Source organism: Triticum urartu, chromosome 5A, assembly GCF_056163025.1.
Source record: "Triticum urartu cultivar PI428250 chromosome 5A, HENAU_Tu73, whole genome shotgun sequence".
Lineage (NCBI taxonomy): Eukaryota > Viridiplantae > Streptophyta > Magnoliopsida > Poales > Poaceae > Triticum > Triticum urartu.
In genome coordinates this window covers 65,669,504-65,686,262 of record NC_141877.1, presented here as the reverse complement: position 1 = coordinate 65,686,262, position 16,759 = coordinate 65,669,504, and the positions used below count along the sequence as shown (strand labels likewise).

Sequence of the window (16,759 nt, the reverse complement as noted above, 5' to 3'; positions counted from 1 at the left end):
TACGGGTTGCATCCAACCTTGGCAGGTATAAAGTTAGTTATCCCGGCTGCTTGCAGCTAGTTATCCCTCCCGATTCGATCCTATGATGTGAAGATCGGGCCACCCTCGGGCGTGAACTCGTTCATCGGGTTCCCACCTATCATCTGGCATCACGGCCTTCGTTGACACGGTAGGATCTGTTATCCAAGTTTATCTTGCTATCATCCCTTTAGATCAAGTGTTTTCATGCTATATTTTCTGTCCTAGAAGTTCAAAGCCCTACCAAAAATAAAGCCAAGCTTTGCTGGTGCTGAGACCTTATTGTTGCATACCTTGCATGTTCTTCATCTTTCAGATCTGCACCAAGTTCATCTTCATAATTGTTTTCAGATATGGTTGTTGTGCTTTGGAAAAAGAGAGAAAAAAAGAGTGGCAAAAAATCAAAAAGAGAAAAAAAGAGTGGAAAAAAAGTCAAGAGAGAAAAAAAAGTGTTGTGTAAGATCCAAAAGTTTGAGCTTCGTAGAAAAATTTCAGAAGCTTGTGTGTTGTGTTTTTTAATCTTGGTGCAAAGGTGGAGCAGATCCATCCACATGTTTTTCTTGGTTTGCATCAATTTGATATCAGCACAAGCCCCTTTTTGTTTACCCCACCGAGCTCCACCAAAAACCGAAGCTAGTTCTTTGATCTCTGTCTTTCAATCGCTTTAACACATCCGGGAGAAGCACAATCTGATGTGAACTCATAAGAACTTTGGTGAGTAAGAGGTGAGGTTGTGTGATTCCATAAAATTATCCTATTCCAATTTTGGCCTTACTAACATGGCAGGATCTAGATCGAGTGTTCATGGAGAAAACCATGGGGAAGAAGATGCCCCGGTCACACGTGTTGATTTTCAGTAATTACAGAACATGGTTCAAGACCTTGAAAGGATTTTTCATGAGCGGCCTCCGGCAGGTGGTGATAGGGTTTGACACCAACAACACCCTATTGACCCACTTGAGGAAGTTGGGGATGAGAATTCCGTGCATGCTGCTGTTGACGGTGCCTTGGAGGAGGATAACAACAGCTATGGTGCACATGTGGCTGCTGCTCGTGGGCGCGATGCTGCTGCTCATGGAGGGCAGCGAGGAGCACAACTTCGAGGGCGAGGCCATGGTCCTCGTGGGCACTATTATGACCCTCATGAGCGTGTTGCTCGTGGTCATGGAGATGATTTTGATGATTATGATGGTGTCCCATACCGCCGTGCTGCTGAAGATGGGCGTCGTGCAGAACGTCATGATCGAGATGGTCGAGATGACATGGCAAGAATCAAGTTGCACGTCCCCAAGTTCACAGGAAAGGAAGACCCCGATGCATATTTTGATTGAGAAGAGCAGTGTGATCAGATTTTTCGTATCCATAACCTTACTGATCTGAAGAGAGTAAACCTTGCTTGTATTGAGTTTTCTGATTATGCACTCACTTGGTGGAACCAACTCCAAGAAAATCAGTTGCTACTAGGTCGTGATCACATTGACACTTGGGAACACATGAAACAAGCCATGAGGCGAAGGTTTGTTCCTTCACAATATCAAAGAGATCTCCGAAACAGATTGCAGCGTCTCAGCCAAGGTACGAGCACGGTGGACGAGTACTATAAAGAGATGGAATTATAAATCGTTCGTGCTCGTATTCATGAAGATGAGGAGTCAAAGATGGCAAGATTTCTGCATGGTCTCAACACTGAAATTTCTGATTTTGCGGAGATGTTTCCCTATAATACTCTACAAGATATTCTAGAGTAAGCAAAGCGCACGGAGAGGAAGGTGCAGCGGAGTGGTCATGGACGGATATCTCATAGCCGCACCACCACACCATGGCAAAGGTCGCAGCCAAGTGCCTCTCATGGTGGTTCTCAGTTTCAGCATACTTCACACCCTACCGCCACCCGGCAAACAGCGGCTTCATCGGCATCATCACCGGCTCCTAGGAATGTTGACAAGCATGCTCCTTCTGCTGCTGGAAGTACTTCTAACCCCACGGCTGTACCATCATCTCGAAGCCGAGATATTGAGTGTTGGAAGTGCAAAGGGCATGGTCACATTTCTTCTGAATGTCGAAACAAGAGAGTTCTCTTTGTGAATGAACAAGGTGAATGGGAATCTAAGAGTGAGCATGAAGATAATGGAGCATCGGATGATCATGAGGATGAAGAGGACGAGAAGAGTGGTTGTGATATTCAGGCCGACATGGGAGATTGCTTTGTTTCCCATCGTGTTCTTAGTGTTAATGCGGCTAGAGAAGAGAAAGGGAAGCAACATAATATTTTTCACACCCGTGACACCATCAAGGACAAGGTTTGCAGAATTATTGTTGACAATGGCAGCTGCAACAACATTGCAAGTTCAGATTTAATAGAAAAATTGGGACTGAAACAAAGAAGGCACCCAAGTCCATATAAGATGCAATGACTCAATGATTGTGGTACACTTCGAGTAAGCAACATAGTCACCATTCAGTTTTCCATTGGGAAGTATCGAGATCAAGTGGAATGTGATGTGGTGCCAATGCAAGCGTGCCAATTATTGTTGGGAAGACCTTGGTTGTATGATCGTGATGTGCAAATCAGCGGCCGTACTAATCGTCTCTCATTCCAATACGAGGGAGAGCGCATATCCTTGCTCCCTTTGACACCCGAAGAAATATTGATGGATGGTCTAAAAAGGAAGGAGAGAGTGAGTGAGAAACACTTGAGTGACATCCACCAACATAGTGAGCGAGAGAATCCAAAGACAAATAAAACCCCATAGCTTAAATTGACCAAGACATGGGCAAAACAGGGATTAGTTATGATGGCTAGGAAAAGGGATATGAGAGAGTTGAGAGAACCCAATTCGGTGTTCTTTGTACTTTTGTACAAGGACAATTTCCTTTCTACTAATGAATTATCCTCTACCACTCCTAGCATTGTTGCTGAAATTTTGCAGGGGTATGAAGATGTGTTCCCCGAGGAGATACCATCGGGGCTGCCACCACAAAGAGGCATTGAGCACCAAATTGATTTGGTCCCAAGAGTCCCATTGCCGAACCGACCACCATACCGCACAAACCTGGAGGAAACCAAGGAGATTCAGCAACAAGTTGCAGGGCTACTAAACAAAGGTTATGTAAGGGAAAGTCTCTCACCTTGTGCTGTGCCCGTTCTTTTAGTACCCAAGAAAGATGGAACTTCTTGAATGTGTTGTGATTGTAGGCCTATTAACAACATCACCATGAGGTATAGGCACCCCATACCTAGGCTTGATGATATGCTTGATGAACTTAGTGGTGCCACCATCTTTTCTAAAATTGACTTGCGAAGTGGTTACCATCAAATTAGAATGAGAGAGGGTGATGAATGGAAAACTGCGTTCAAAACAAAATCTGGTTTGTATGAGTGGTTAGTTATGCCATTTGGATTGACAAATGCACCTAGTACTTTCATGAGATTAATGAATCATGTGCTTAGAATGTTCATTGGCAAGTTTGTGATTGTTTACTTTGATGACATCCTAATTTATAGCAAAAATTTGAATGAACATGTTGAACACATTTGATGTGTGCTTGCTGTCCTAAGAGAGGATAGATTATATGCTAATAAGGAAAAGTGCATATTTTGAACAGACAAAGTTGTGTCTCTTGGCTTTGTTGTTTCAGGTAAAGGTGTGGAGGTAGATGAGGAGAAGGTCAAAGCCATCCGTGAGTGGATGCCTCCACAAAATAGCTTTCTTGGCCTTGCTGGTTTCTACCGCCGGTTTGTGGATGATTTCAGCACCATTGCTGCCCCAATGAATGAGCTAACCAAGAAAGTTGTTCCCTTCAAGTGGGAAAACGTACAAGAGAAGGCCTTCCAAGAGCTAAAAGAAAAATTGACATCTACACCATTGCTTGCACTACCCAACTTTGGTAAGACTTTTGAAATTGAGTGTGATGCAAGTGGTGTGGGTATTGGAGGCATACTAATGCAAGAAGGTAGGCCTATTGCATATTTTAGTGAGAAGCTAAGTGGTCCAACTCTAAATTATTCAGTTTATGACAAAGAATTATATGCACTTGTGAGATCTTTAGAAACATGGCAACATTATTTGTGGCCTAAAGAATTTGTGATACATTCTGACCATGAATCTTTAAAGCACCTTAGGGGTCAACAAAAACTAAATCATAGACATGCAAAATGGAGTGAATTCATTGAATCTTTTCCATGTATTGTCAAGTACAAGAAAGGAAAAGATAATGTTGTTGCCGATGCTTTGTCTAGATGCCATATTTTACTCTCACAACTTGATACTAAAATTCTTGGGTTGCAAAGCATTAAAGAATTGTATGTCAATGACCCATATTTTGTTGAACCACACTTAAAGTGTAGTGAGGGAAAAGGTTGGGAAAAGTTTCACTTGCATGATGGATTCTTGTTTCGAGCTAACAAATTGTGCATCCCAGATTGCTCTGTTCGTTTGTTGCTTTTGCGGGAGGCTCATGCTGGTGGTCTCATGGGACATTTTGGAGCAAAGAAAACTGAGAATGTGTTGATTGACCATTTCTTTTGGCCAAGAATGAGGCATGATGTTGAGCGCTACGTGTTACGTTGTGAGATCTGCCGCAAAGCTAAGTCACGTCTAAATCCTCGTGGACTTTATACGCCTTTATCAATTCCTAATACACCTTAGAAAGATATTTCTATGGATTTTGTTCTTGGATTACCACGTACTAAGAGAGGGAGTGATTCCGTTTTTTTGGTGGTTGATAGGTTTAGCAAGATGGCTCATTTTATCCCGTGTCATAAGAGCGATGATGCTTCACACATTGCTGATTTGTTTTTCAGGGAAGTCGTGCGGCTATATGGAGTACCACGCACTATTGTTTCAGATCATGACACCAAGTTTTTGAGCTATCTTTGGAAAACGTTGTGGGCAAAGCTAGGAACAAAGCTTCTCTTTTTCACTACGTGCCACCCACAAACAGATGGACAAACCGAAGTTGTCAACCGCACACTATCCATGATGCTGAGAGCAGTTTTAAAGAAAAATTTGAAGATGTGGGAAGAGTGTCCCCCCCATGTGGAGTTTGCATACAACGGGCAGTACATTCGACCACTAAATTTTGTCCTTTTGAAATTATTTATGGTTTCAAACCTACTGCTCCCATAGATCTTTTGCCTTTACCATTGCAGGAGCGAACTAATCTTGATGCAAGCAAGCGTGCTGACTTCGTGAAGAAAATTCATGAGAAGACCAAGGAAAATATTGAGAAGATGACTAAATAATATGCAAAACGAGCAAATAAGGGAAGAAAGAAGGTGTTGTTTCAAGAAGGTGATCTTGTGTGGGTGCACCTGTGGAAGGATCATTCCCCGGATCAATGCAAATGCAAGTTGCAGCCACGTGGAGATGGTCCATTCAAAGTGCTTGCGAAGATAAATGACAATGCCTACAAGATTGACCTTCCGATGGATTATGGTGTTAGTTCAACTTTCAATGTGTCCGACCTCTCTCCATACTTTGGACCATCACAGTCGAGGACGACTCCTTTTCAAGAGGGGGAGGATGATGAGGACACCACAACCATCGACAAGTCTCCAACAATTATAGGTCCAATCACAAGAAGTCGCGCCAAACTAATAAGTGATCAGGTGAACGCTAACTTAAGTTTACCTTGTAACCTTGGTTGAACTTAGGTAACACATGGAAGAAACCCAACAACCTATGAGCTCTTGAAGCAACCATTTTGGAGAAAACAAGTTTCAAGTGAAGCTGATGTTGTCAGTTTTTACCTCTAATGTTTTGGTGTGCCACACACATGTGGTGGATAGACGGGGCCATAGGGGTACATCAACAGAAGCTACATCAAATTATATTTCCAATGCAAAAAAAACCTCACATCATTTGGAGTTGTGAGTCAAAAGTTGTAGTCATTCTCATGGAAGGTGTCCTGACTGTCAAGGCTTCGCGAATTTCCGAGGAGCTCTCCAACAACTCCCAAAATTGACTGCTTATTACCAAAAAAGGCTTTCGCCCCGCTTTGTATATAAAGCAAAGATCATAAACAACCCGGTACAAATGCACGCCAACACAACACACACACCCAAAACAGGATACAAAGATGCTGAGCGCAGCAACACCACCCCTACCACTACAAGAGCAACCGGAGATCTCGGCCGTGAACACGCCACCACCAAGAGGCGAAGCCGCATATGGCGAACCGTGTGCTCCAAGGCGGCGCCTTCAGGAAGGGAACAACACCGGAGCACCGCCACCGCCCGACACGAGGGTTAGGGTTTCCCCTGGAGCAACACGATGGGCAATGAAGGCTGCGACGACGCCTTCAAGAACGGAATGATTCGCCGCCGCCGGTCCGTCCGAAGATAGAGCAGGTTTTCACCCCGGCCGACAATCACCACCACCGAACGCCACACCCCGGCAACCATGCCGCCCACACGGCCATGGCCACCAAGCAGCACCAAGCCACGGGCTCTGCCCATGAGCACCGTGCTCCCAGCACCAGGGTCGCCGCCCTGGCATCCAAAACCTTGACACCACCTCACCCGAGACCAGCCACTACTCCAACCAAATAGACGAGTGGAAAGGCCCCATCTTTCGCACCCCTGGGCGACCCCCAGCGCCGAGACCCAAGAGGCCGGCCGAAACTGGCCTCCATCGTCCTGTCCTGCTGCACCGGGTGCGAGACGGGCTCAGTCCTGCTGCCGGGCACGAGACGAGGTCGGTCCTGCTGCCGGGCGCGAGACGAGCGCGGTCCTGTTGCCAGGCACGAAACAAGCTTGATCCTGCTGCCGGGCGCGAGACGAGATCAGTCCCGCAGCACCGGGCGCGAGACAGGCGATGGACCGCAACTGGGAGAGGGCCAACCCTTTGACGAAGGTAGCGTCCGAACGTCGAGGAGAGGAATCGAAGGCCAAAACAGGCCGCTTCCCGATGGGCCGACGCCGAAGATGTCCGTTCGCCGCCGTGAAACGATCCAAACCACCGCCATGAGCCACCACCATGTCGTGGCAGCCCACATCCATGTCGGGACCCCGAGGGGCAGCCCCGAGCCGCCATGCAGCGGCTATGGTATGTGATACGTGTCCAACGTATCTATAATTTTTTATTGCTCCATGCTATATTATCTACTATTTTAGGCAATATTGGGCTTTATTTTCCACTTTTATATTATTTTTGGGACTAACCTATTAACCGGAGGCCCAGCCCAGATTTGCTGTTTTATGCCTATTTTAGTGTTTCGAAGAAAAGGAATATCAAACGAAGTCGAAACGGAACGAAATCAACTAGAGAAGTTATTTTTGGAACGAAAGCCACCAGATAGACTTGGACTCCACGTCAGGAGATACGGGAGGTGCTCACGAGGGTGGGCCCCCCCCCTAGGGCGTGCCCCCTGCCTCATGGGGCCCCGTGGCTCCTCCGATGTACTTCCTTCACCCATATATATCGTCGTACCCTAAAACTTCCAGAACACACAATAGATCGGGAGTTCCGCCGCCAGAAGCCTCCGTAGCCACCGAAAACCAATCTAGACCCGTTCCGGCACCCTGCCGGAGGGGGCAATCCTTCTCCTGTGGCCATCTTCATCATCCCGGTGCTCTCCATGACGAGGAGGGAGTAGTTCTCCCTCGGGGTTGAGTGTATGTACCAGTAGTTATATTTTTGATCTCTCTCTCTCTCTCCCGTGTTCTTGAGGTGATACGATCTTGATGTATCGCGAGCTTTGCTATTATAGTTGGATCCTATGTTTCTCCTCCCCCTCTTATCTCTTGTAATGAATTGAGTTTCCCCTTTGAAGTAATCTTATCGGATTGAGTCTTTAAAGATTTGAGAGCACTTGATGTATGTCTTGCCGTGGATATCTGTGGTGACAATTGGATATCACATGATTCACTTGATGTATGTTTTGGTGATCAACTTGCGGGTTCCGCCCATGAACCTATGCATAGGGGTTGGCGCACGGTTTCGTCGTGATTCTCTGGTAGAAACTTTGGGGCACTCTTTGAGGTCCTTTGTGTTGGTTGAATAGATGAATCTAAGATTGTGTGATGCATATCGTATAATCATACCCACGGATACTTGAGGTGACATTGGAGTATCTAGGTGACATTAGGGTTTTGGTTGATTTGTATCTTAAGGTGTTATTCTAGTACAAACTCTAGGGCTGTTTGTGACCCTTATAGGAATAGCCCAACGGATTGATTGGAAAGAATAACTTTGAGGTGGTTTCGTACCCTACCATAATCTCTTCGTTCGTTCTTCGCTATTAGTGACTTTGGAGTGACTCTTTGTTGCATGTTGAGGGATAGTTTTATGATCCAATTATGTTAGTATTGTTGAGGGAACTTACACTAGCGAAAGTATGAACCCTAGGCCTTGTTTCAACACATCGCAATACCGTCTACGCTCACTTTTATCACTTGTTACCGTGTTGTTTTTATAATTTCAGATTACAAATACCTTTATCTACTATCCATATACCATTTGTATCACCATCTCTTCGCCGAACTAGTGCACCTATACAATTTACCATTGTACTGGGTGTGTTGGGAACACAAGAGACTCTTTGTTATTTGGTTGTAGGGTTGCTTGAGAGAGACCATCTTGATCCTACGCCTCCTACGGATTGATAAACCTTAGGTCATCCACTTGAGGGAAATTTGCTACTGTCCTACAAACCTCTGCACTTGGAGGCCCAACAACGTCTACAAGAAGAAGGTTGTGTAGTAGACATCAAGCTCTTTTCTGGCGCCGTTGCTGGGGAGGTTAGCGCTTGAAGGTATATCTTTAGATCTTGCAATCGAGTCTTTTAATTTCTTGTTTTATCACTAGTTTAGTTTATAAAAGAAAACTATAAAAAAATGGAATTGAGTTTGTCTCATACGCTTCACCTTTTTAATATCTTTCGTGAGTATGATGGAAAGGATAATTGTGCTCAAGTGCTAGAAGAAGAAATCTATAAATGTTTGGAACTAAATATTTGAATGATGAGCATGATTGCAATGTTGTTAGTATGAATTCCTTGAATATCCATGATGCTAATGATATGCAAAGCCACAAGCTTGGGGAAGCTATGTTTGGTGAAGATGATATTTTTTGTCCCCCAAGTTTTTATGACCAATTTATTATGTTGAAAGCATGCCTCCTATTTATGATGATTATATTGATGAAAGTGGATTTGGAGAGGTCATGACTTTATTTTGTGATGAATCCACTATTCCGGAAGAGGTTCCAATTGATTATGAGAACAAAGTTGCTATCTATGATGATTATTGTGATGACACGTATGCTTTAAAGAACAATGATAACCATGAAACTTGTCATCTTGATCTTAATTTTCAATCACATGATAGTTATTTTGTTGAGTTTGCTCCCACTATTATTCATGAGAAGAATTTTGCTTGTGTGGAGAGTAGTAAATTTTCTATGCTTGTAGATAATGAAAAGAATGCTTTAGGTGATGGTTATATTGTTGAATTCATTCATGATGCTACTGAAAATTATTATGAGGGAGGAATATATGCTTGTAATAATTGCAATAATATCAAGTTTCCTCTCTATGTGCTTAAAGTTTTGAAGTTATGCCTGTTTTACCTTCCTATGCAAGTTGATTATTGTTCCCACAAGTTGTTTGCTCACAAAATCCCTATGCATAGGAAGTGGGTTAGACTTAAATGTGCTAGTCATATTCTTCATGATGCTCTCTTTATGTTTCAATTCTTATCTTTTATGTGAGCATCAATGAAATCATCATGCCTAGCTAGGGGCGTTAAACGATAGCGCTTGTTGGGAGGCAACCCAATTTTATTTTTGTTCCTTGCTTTTTGTTCCTATTTAGTAATAAATAATTCATCTAGCCTCTGTTTAGATGTGTCTTTATGCTTTTAATTAGTATTTGTGCCAAGTAAAACCTTTGGGAAGACTTGGGGAAAGTCTTGTTGATCATGCTGTAAAAAAACAGAAACTTTAGCTCTCACGAGAATTGCTGCCATTTTTATTTGGAAAGTGATATTTAGTTAATTATTTTTGCATATTATTAATAGATAAATTCCTCAGGTCCAGCAATTTATTTGATAATTTTATGAGTTCCAGAAGTATACGTTTGATCCAGATTACTACAGACTGTTCTGTTTTTGACAGATTCTGTTTTTCATGTGTTGTTTACTTATTTTGATGAATCTATGGCTAGTAAAATAGTTTATAAACCATAGAGAAGTTGGAATAAAGTAGTTTTAACACCAATATAGATAAATAATGAGTTCATTACAGTACCTTGAAATGGTGATTTGCTTTCTTATACTAACGAGCTTACGAGTTTTCTGTTAAGTTTTGTGTTGTGAAGTTTTCAAGTTTTGGGTAAGGATTCGATGGACTATGGAATAAGGAGTGGCAAGAGCCTAATCTTGGGGATGCCCAAGGCACCCCAAGGTAATATTCAAGGATACCCAAGAGCCTAAGCTTGGGGATGCCCCGGAAGGCATTCCCTCTTTCGTCTTCGTTCATCGGTAACTTTACTTGGAGCTATATTTTGTTTACCACATGATATGTGTTTTGCTCGGAGCATCAATTTATTTTGTTAGGATTTGCTTGCTGTTATTTAGAACAATGTTTTGCATCTTTTATGTCAATAAAAATGGCATTGATAGCCTTTACTATGCCTATGTTACAAGTATACATGTCGCTGTTTGAAAACAGAAAGTTTACCGCTGTTGCAATAATTCCCTAGAAAAATCAGAATATGATAAAATATTGAAACCTTTTGCATATTAAGCTCTGATAAATTTACTACAGTGGGAATTTTATTTCATAATTTTTGGAGCTAGGGAAGTATGGATGTTGCAGCATTCTTTACAGACTATTCTGTTTAGGCAGATTGCTGTTATGTTTGCATTGTTTGCATATGTTTGCTTCTTTAATGATTCTATTTGAGTATATGACTATTAAATATGCAGAGGCATTTAGTATGCAATGTTGAATAATAATTTTAGTGATTTGCTACAGTAGAGTATGATAAGGTTTTGGCAACGGTTTATACTAACTTATCTCACGAGTCCTTGTTGAGTTTTGTGTGGATGAAGCTTTTGAGATTTAGGGAGACCGTGATATGAGAGGAATTAAGGAGACACAAAATTTCAAGCTTGGGGATGAACAAGGCATCCAAAGATAATATTTCAAGAGGTCTCAAGCGTCGAAGCTTGGGGATACCCCGGTTGGCATCCCACCTTTCTTCTTCAACAACTATCGGTTAGTATCGGTTGATCCTAAGTTTTTGCTTCTTCACATGATGTTTTCTATTCTTAGATGTCATTTTATTTTTCTTTGCTTGCTGTTTGAATAGAATACTAAGATCTGAAATTATTAAATGTTAGAGAGACTTCACATAGTTGCATAATTATTCGACTACTCATTGATCTTCACTTATATCTTTCGGAGTAGTTTGTCATTTGCTCTAGTGCTTCACTTATACTCCCTTCGTTCCTAAATACTTGTCTTTCTAGACATTTCAAATGACTACTACATACGGATGTATGTAGACATATTTTAGAGTGTAGATTCACTAATTTTGCTCCGTATGTAGTCACTTGTTGAAATGCCTAGAAAGACAAGTATTTAGGAACAGAGGGAGTACTTTTTAGAGCATGGTGGTAGTTTTATTTTGAAGAAATAGATGAACTCTCATGCTTCACTTAGATTATTTTGAGAGTCTTAAATAGCATGGTAATTTGCTTAAAATCCTAATATGCTAGGTATTTAATAATAATAAAATTCTCTTATGAGTGTGTTGAATACTATGAGAAGTTTGATACTTGATAATTGTTTTGAGATATGGAGATGGTAATATTAGAGTCATGCTAGTTGAGTAGTTGTGAATTTGAGAAATACTTGTGTTGAAGTTTGTGATTCCCGTAGCATGCACGTATGGTGAACCGTTATGTGATGAAGTCGGAGCATGATTTATTTATTGATTGCCTTCCTTATGAGTGGCGGTCGGGGACGAGCGATGGTCTTTTCCTACCAATCTATCCCCTAGGAGCACGCGCGTAGTACTTTGCTTTGATAAATTGTAGATTTTTGCAATAAGTATATGAGTTCTTTATGATTAATGTTGAGTCCATGGATTATACGCACTCTCACCCTTCCACCATTGCTAGCCTCTCTAGTACCGCGCAACTTTCGCCGGTACCATAAACCCACCATATACCTTCCTCAAAACAGCCACCATACCTACCTATTATGGCATTTCCATAGCCATTCCGAGATATATTGCCATGCAACTTTCCACCATTCCGTTCATCATGACACATTCATCATTGTCATATTGCTTAGCATGATCATGTAGTTGACATAGTATTTGTGGCAAAGCCACTGTTCATAATTCTTTCATACTTGTCACTCTTGATTCATTGCATATCCCGGTACACCGCCGGAGGCATTCATATAGTCATACTTTGTTCTAGTATCGAGTTGTATCATTGAGTTGTAAATAAATAGAAGTGTGATGATCATCATTCAATAGAGCATTGTCCCAAAAAAAGAGAAAGGCCATAAAAAAAAGAAAGGCCAAATAAAAAATATAAAGGCCAAAAAAGGAAAGGCCAAATAAAAAAAATAAAAGGGACAATGCTACTATCCTTTTTCCACACTTGTGCTTCAAAGTAGCACCATGATCTTTATGATAGAGAGTCTCCTATGTTGTCACTTTCATATACTAGTGGGAATCTTTCATTATAGAACTTGGCTTGTATATTCCAATGATGGGCTTCCTCAAAATGCCCTAGGTCTTCGTGAGCAAGCGAGTTGGATGCACACCCACTAGTTTCTTTTGTTGAGCTTTCATACATTTATAGCTCTAGTGCATCCGTTGCGTGGCAATCCCTACTCACTCACATTGATATCTATTGATGGGCATCTCCATAGCCCATTAATCCGCCTAGTTGATGTGAGACTATCTTCTCTTTTTTTGTCTTCTCCACAACCACCATTCTATTCCACCTATAGTGCTATGTCCATGGCTCACGCTCATGTATTGCGTGAAGATTGAAAAAGTTTGAGAATATCAAAAGTATGAAACAATTGCTTGGCTTGTCATCGGGGTTGTGCATGATTTAAATACTTTGTGTGGTGAAGATAGAGCATAGCCAGAGTATATGATTTTGTAGGGATAACTTTCTTTTGCCATGTTATTTTGAGAAGACATGATTGCTTAGTTAGTATGCTTGAAGTATTATTATTTTTATGTCAAAATAAACTTTTGTCTTGAATCTTTCGGATCTGAATATTCATATCACAAGTAGGAAGAATTACATTGAAATTATGCCAACTAGCATTCCACATCAAAAATTATCTTTTTTATCATTTACCTACTCGAGGACGAGCAGGAATTAAGCTTGGGGATGCTTGATACGTCTCCAACGTATCTATAATTTTTGATTGCTCCATGCTATATTATCTACTGTTTTAGGCAATATTGGGCTTTATTTTCCACTTTTATATTATTTTTGGGACTAACCTATTAACCGGAGGCCCAGCCCAGATTTACTGTTTTATGCCTATTTCAATGTTTCGAAGAGAAGGAATATCAAACGGAGTCGAAACGGAACGAAATCAACTGGAGAAGTTGTTTTTGGAACGAAAGCCACCAGATAGACTTGGACTCCACGACAGGAGATACGGGAGGTGCTCACGAGGGTGGGGGGCGCCCCCGCCCCCTAGGGCGCGCCCCCTGCCTCGTGGGGCCCCCATGGCTCCTCCGACGTACTTCCTGCACCCATATATATCGTCGTACCCTAAAACTTCCAGAACACACAATAGATCGGGAGTTCCGCCGCCAGAAGCCTCCGTAGCCACCGAAAACCAATCTAGACCCGTTCCGGCACCCTGCCGGAGGGGGCAATCCTTCTCCGGTGGCCATCTTCATCATCCCGGTGCTCTCCATGACGAGGAGGGAGTAGTTCTCCCTCGGGGTTGAGGGTTTGTACCAGTAGCTATATGTTTGATCTCTCTATCTCTCCCGTGTTCTTGAGGTGATACGATCTTGATGTATCGCGAGCTTTGCTATTATAGTTGGATCCTATGTTTCTCCTCCCCGTCTTCTCTCTTGTAATGAATTGAGTTTCCCCTTTGAAGTAATCTTATCGGATTGAGTCTTTAAAGATTTGAGAACACTTGATGTATGTCTTGCTGTCGATATCTGTGGTGACAATGGGATATCACGTGATTCATTTGATGTATGTTTTGGTGATCAACTTGCGGGTTCCGCCCATGAACCTATGCATAGGGGTTGGCACACGTTTTCGTCGTGATTCTCCGGCAGAAACTTTGGGACACTCTTTGACGTCCTTTGTGTTGGTTGAATAGATGAATCTGAGATTGTGTGATGCATATCGTATAATCATACCCACGGATACTTGAGGTAACATTGGAGTATCTAGGTGACATTAGGGTTTTGGTTGATTTGTATCTTAAGGTGTTATTCTAGTACGAACTCTAGGGCTGTTTGTGACACTTATAGGAATAGCCCAACGGATTGATTGGAAAGAATAACTTTGAGGTGGTTTCGTACCCTACCATAATCTCTTTGTTCGTTCTTCGCTATTAGTGACTTTGGAGTGACTCTTTGTTGCATGTTGAGGGATAGTTTTATGATCCAATTATGTTAGTATTGTTGAGGGAACTTACACTAGCGAAAGTATGAACCCTAGGCCTTGTTTCAACACATCGCAATACCGTTTACGCTCACTTTTATCACTTGTTACCTTGCTGTTTTTATAATTTCAGATTACAAATACCTTTATCTACTATCCATATACCACTTGTATCACCATCTCTTCGCCGAACTAGTGCACCTATACAATTTACCATTGTACTGGGTGTGTTGGGGACACAAGAGACTCTTTGTTATTTGATCGCAGGGTTGCTTGAGAGAGACCATCTTGATCCTACGCCTCCTACGGATTGATAAACCTTAGGTCATCCACTTGAGGGAAATTTGCTACTGTCCTACAAACCTCTGCACTTGGAGGCCCAACAACGTCTACAAGAAGAAGGTTGTGTAGTAGACATCAGTATGCCGCCGAGGGGGTAGGGCGCGTCTCCCTGCCTCGTGGCTTCCTCGAAGCTTCCTGATGTCTACTCCAAGTCTCCTGGATTGCTTCTGTTCCAAAAATAACTCTCCCGAAGGTTTTATTCCGTTTGGACTCCGTTTGATATTCCTTTTCTTCGAAACACTGAAATAGGTAAGAAAACAACAATTTGGGCTGGGCCTCCGGTCAATAGGTTAGTCCCAAAAATAATATAAAAGTGTTTAGTAAAGCCCATAAACATTCAAAATAGATAATATAATAGCATGAATACTTCATAAATTATAGATACGTTGGAGACGTATCAACTGCTTATTCCCCCAAGAAAGCCATGCAAACCTGTATACTTTTGGAACCATTTTCACACTTAGCCAAGGGGGGTGGTCCCTGCTATAAAACCCCATCTCTCTCATCCTCTAGAAGAACCTTTTGTCAAACCATTCAGCTACAAGCTTATGCAGCAAGACTGCTAGAGAGATCCAAGAGATCTTGCTACCTTTGCTCTTGTGAGTTCATCCGGATTCGCGAGAAGGAGCCTCTGGTTCCCCCTAGTTCGTGCTCTACGGTTCCAGCCGTTTTGTGTGGATTAGTCCCGGTTTGTGGTTCTACGATTGTTCGGACAGTGGGTTAGAGTTCTTGTAGCTTCGGCCAGCCTTCCCCAACGTACGGGTTGCATCCAACCTTGGCAGGTATAAAGCTAGTTATCTCGGCTGCTTGCAACTAGTTATCCCTCCCGATTCGATCCTACGATGTGAAGATCGGGCCACCCTCGGGCGTGAACTCGTTCATCGGGTTCCCACCTATCAGCCGTCCTCCGACGGCTCCCCTCTGCCGACAACCTCGGTCGTCGTTGGTGAGGGGGTTGCCGGATCCATACGTGTGGATCATTTTTAGGCCCTCGTAGTCTAGTTTTTTTAGATTGTTCATTGTCTTTGCTTAGGCGGTGGTGAGAACGACGTTGAATAAAAAATTCTTCAGATCCTTCCCCGACGAGGCGATTAGTCCAATAGTTGAGGATGAGTTTGAAAACCAGTTTGTTCAAGCACGGATGGCGTGACGACGATATCCTCGTGGTGGACTTGTGTCCTCGACTCCGTTGTTGCGACAGTGTTTGCTCTAGCGCCGGCGCGGAGCTTGGGAGGTAGTCTAGAAGCGGATGCAGATTGTGATCTGTATCGGCGGCGCATCTGGAAAATGTAGGTCGTCGGTTCATGGATGACGGGTATGGTTTCCTCCTCCGATGTTTAAGTTGCGCGGGACGCTAGATCTAGAGTTCAATGACGTGCCTGGTGTGTTGCCTCGTTCTAATTCGTTCAACGATAACGGTTTTGTCTTTGGTCGTCCACCTTAGAGGATCAGTGATAGATCCGTGTCGAGGTTGGCTAAGGAAGTGATCCGTTACTTTTTATTTTGTTGGCTGTTGTGGTGGTGCCACGAAGCTGGTGTTGGTGTCAAGCTTAAAGATTTCTTCGGTCTTGATTGTAATTAGCTAGATTTCTTCGGTCTTGATTGTAATTAGCTAGTCTTTCTTAATGTAAAGACTAATGTTTTACAGTTTTTTCAGATCGATGTGTATGTGACTTGTACTAGTATGGCATTTTTATGATATAAATGAGAAACGTATCATTGAACGGAAAGACTTTAGTGAACCAAAGCATAATAGGCGAGAGCACGCGAAGACAC

General features: G+C 42.6%; 1 pseudogene; it reads left to right on the top strand.

The window, feature by feature from the left end:
- The first annotated feature begins 834 nt into the window (after positions 1 to 834).
- Positions 835 to 5,668, top strand: LOC147968070 (uncharacterized; annotated as a pseudogene).
- Positions 5,669 to 16,759: the final 11,091 nt, after the last annotated feature.